The sequence below is a fragment of the Atractosteus spatula genome, chromosome 6 (assembly GCF_055471065.1).
Source record: "Atractosteus spatula isolate fAtrSpa1 chromosome 6, fAtrSpa1.hap1, whole genome shotgun sequence".
NCBI lineage: Eukaryota > Metazoa > Chordata > Actinopteri > Semionotiformes > Lepisosteidae > Atractosteus > Atractosteus spatula.
In genome coordinates, this window is record NC_142711.1 from 16684675 (window position 1) to 16689044 (window position 4370).

Sequence of the window (4370 nt, forward strand, 5' to 3'; positions counted from 1 at the left end):
TTTACTTTTGTACCCTTTTTTTAACCAAGCTATATTTTTTTGCCTGAGTGAAGTTAAACCCCGGGAACACCACAAGAGACCTTATAAAACTCTTGTCGGACTCTTGCTTGTTTGGTTGGTTGCAGTTTATTGATTCCAGGCTCTCATCCATCTGTTCAGTGAAGGGAACCTGCTTCAGTGTGCTGGAATAGCTTGTTGCATAAAGAGCAACCTGTATGTGTAAAGAACCCCTCCTGCAACCAGTCCTCCGTGCACAATCTCTTAATTTCTGTTTATGTCCTTGGGCGCCTGCTTCACGTTTGGTCCTGAAACGGTCTTCCGGGTTAACGATATCAGTACTTCTCAAGACATTTTTCTCTACTCAAGACATAAGATGCTTGGTTTCTATAGAGTGTGTGTGTGTGTGTGTGTGTGTGTGTGTGTGTGTGTGTGTGTGTGCCTGCTCTTCTTTGAATTTACTCCAGTGAAGCAATTACCTCTATACTCCTATACTCGGTGTTCCAAGTGAAGTCACACAAGTGCACTGGAAATCTCTAGCAAACTGACAGCCCTGTTGACCGGACCAGTTGCCTGCTGGATGTTGCCATTCTGATCATTCTGATTAATGGACTGGAGCTTTTTTGAGATCTAAGCGGCAGCGTACTGCAGGGTTTAAGTCTTACCTCCCTTGACAGCGCTTTTTTTAGCCTTGTTGACTTTAAATCAGATCCTGCCCCTGTGATCTCTGGAGTCCCACAGGGCTCAGTTATTGGTCCTTAATTATATTTATGTGCTGCAAATTAGGACAGGTTCTCAGAATAACAATGTGACAGTATTCAAAACTGCCTGCATACATCACTGAATCCTCAAATTCCTCATTCAACGCTCATCAAATGTTTTGAAGATGCACTGTTGTGGGTGGTTCAAAATTATATCCAATGAAACCAAAATAAGACCTAGAGGATTTTAACTGGCTCTCCACATCAAGTCTAAATATTAGACAGCTAAAAAATTGACTCTTGGTAGTACAGAAGTTGTCCCCTCAAATTCTGTTAAACATTTAGGAGCAATTAACTCCTCTCTATGATTTTAACTCTGTGGTCATCATCTATATGGAAATAAGATTCTAGAGCATATATGTGAACAAGTAACAGCAGTACTGAATACACACAACAAATGATAAAGTAGAAGTTCAGGTGGGTAGTATGTATTTTTCGGAAAGATTTTGACAGCTCAAACTGCAGGTGGAGGACAAAAAAGTGAATGGATGTATGTGACAATAGACAGAGAAAGTACAGGGTCAATGTCCAAACTTTGCTAATTGGTGGAGTACCACAGGGATCTGTATTAGGACAGTGCTTTTACTCATTTATATCAATGATCTACAGTAGGTTCTGGTAGTTAACTAGTGATATTGCCAGATGATACTGAAATAGGAGAATTGGCAAACATTGTAAGACATTAGAAAAGACTTGGTCAAAATTAAAGACTGGACAAATACATGGCATATGGCATTTAATGCAGACAAGTTTCACATGGTAAGCAAGCACAGGTCTTGAAAACTACAAGTTGGGTTTAACTGATCTTGAAACTACAAGGTTCAATCCTGGGTGTTCATGGGCCCAGAGTGTTCACAGCTCCACTCCCTAGATAATGACAAAAGTTTGCTAAAGCCAAAGAACAGGTTGTCTGTCACAGGAGAATTCTTCACTGACCAGTTCTCACTTTCTGCAACATGCTCAGTGCCACTGAAGGCCTTGTCACATAGATCTCTAGTCCAGATTTACTGAAGACTTAGGTGTTTATGTCCATCTTGTAGCTATCCGTTTTCACTGGATGTAAAATTCATATGTATATGTATTATCTACAATAAATGTTGAGTACATTTTGCCATTTAACAAAATGCCACTAGTTAGAGTTTCACACGGTTTAGAAGAGTTAAAACATCTTTTACCTAAAGCTTTATATTTTAACTAAAATCTCATTAATTCATTTTGTCAATTTATTTCATTTATAAATCTGAATTTCTGTAAATGTCCTTAAAGCTGTACAGGCATTCTGCAAAAAAAAACGAGACTCACTCTTGTTTCCAGTATAGAGGCACTGAACAGCAAAACAAAGCTGGCAAGTGCTACCCACAATGCAGCAGCTTCTCTGTCTACAAATTAATTTAATTAAAATCTCTGCAAAGCAGGTGAACCCCTTTCAAAAAACAATAACTTGACCGCAAAATTGATTAACTAAAACTGTCTGTTCTCTCACTTGATTACATATAAATTTAGTACAGAGCCCCAAGGGATTTAACAGGAAACACACCCAGAAAAACACCATGCTGTAATGTGAAATTCTATGCTAGGATCCAGTGCCATATAGCAGTTAGCTTTGAACTTGGTTTTGATGACGTTGTATTCAATAAAAGCAAGCTCTGACAGGAATTAGCTATACAGTGCTCTATTTAGGCCTTCGCAAGAACAGTTCGTATTAAAGGTATTGATTTACATGAATCTTCTTTTAAGTTGGAGAACTCTACACTATTGCCTTGCTAAGCTAAAGACATGTGGAGATAGTATGCATGACCTTAGGTATTTTAATAATAATTCCTTACCTTTACATTGCCTTTCTTGATACTCTTCTCAAAGTGCTTTACGGGTAATGGGGACTCCCCTCCACCACCAGTACACTCCCCACACACCAGCTCTCAGTGAGGAGGAGAACAGAGTGCTGAAGCCAGTTCAGAGATGGGGGTTATTAGGAGGCCATGAGTGGTAAGGACCAATGGCACATTTGTCCAGGGTACTGGGGTTAACTCCCCTGATCTTTTTAAGAAACACCCTGTGACATTTAATAATCACAGAGAGTCAGGACCTTGATTTCACGTCTCACCCAAAGGACAGCAGCCAGTTTAAGAGTAGACACTGAACAGAAAGAATATAAATACTGCTGGTGGAGATGTCCAGCCATCTCCAGGACTTACTGAGGGTATTCTTAAGCAAACAGGGAGAAGGTAACATATTGACTCCCCTTTGACTTTTACACTAAGCAGTGTTTTTCTGTTTCGTCTCTGCAGTTCTCTTTCGCCTTTAATTGTGCCTCCTGGTTCATATTTTTCTGTTTATTAATAAGTATAATGGGTTGATATTGCATTTAAATTGCTTCCCAGAAGAGTCAGTACTGTAGGTGCAAAATTAACATAAACAACTAGACTTTTATCACCTTTATGAGGTAGTTTCTCATAACATGTCAAGACAGGACAAAAACCACTATGAATCATCAACATGCATATAACCTTTACCAGCACAAAAAACCCCTTTCACATGTCTGATAGATGTAGGGGAGAGCCTCTGCCTCAGGCGAGCTGCTAGTCAACTTTGAACACGTTACGCCAAAGCAATTAAAAGCACAACCCGTCTTGTGTAATGAATCAGGTAAAACAATAAGGTAACAGTGAGCACAATGAAAACAGCCACACTGTGAATAAAGAGTACAAGAATAAAACATATCAGATATTTAAAACACACAGACAAAAACTGATGATATTTGCCAATGCACCTGCATTTTGCTTGAATTTTGCTTGGGATTGTTATACCTCAAATATGTCAAGTCTATAGTTCACGTTCCTCCAATTTCTGCACGTAAAAGTCATTCTAATAAAACCATACAGTATATTATTGCTTATGCTTGGAATAGAAAGTAACAACAATATGATTTGATTGTTTGGCAGAAAGGTACAGTATCTTCACATTTCGTTAGTCTTTGTTTGACTTTGATGAAATGCTGACTTTAAAATCCTTTAACAAAAAAATATTATAATCTTGAATTTAGAATGGTGTAATTTCTTGAGACTGGGTGCAAAAATAATTGCTTATCCGTATTTAAGATCTGGAAGTTGCCTTAATTGCTGTGAACTTAAATACCCAGGAACTCAATGACTTTTGTGACATGCAGTACAGACCTGATGAATATACTGTACAGTTAGCAGCAGTGCAGAGTCGTGCTTCAGACTCTGGAGAGACTCATTCATGCCTCTGATGAACAGTAAATAAAAAGATATCATTTAAGATCCCTGTAAATAAAACCTCTACCACCAAAGATAACTCTGGAGATCTGGGGGGCAACTAGAAAACCACCTTCCGCTGACCTCTCTGCTCTCTGCTTGGTGTGTATGTTGTTAGCAGGTCATTTAATATGTGGGAGCTAAACCTTTCTGTGCTTTCTGTGTAGTTTGTAGTTATGTGCTTTTATAGTTTTTATAGTCCATCCTAGAGTGAACCGGGAGCAAATATAAAAATCCTAACATTGAATATACTCTACATCCTGTATTTTGAGCAAGCTGAAGTCTGGATATAGTACAGGCGAGTACATGAGACAAAAAGCTGTTACAATAGTCTTGT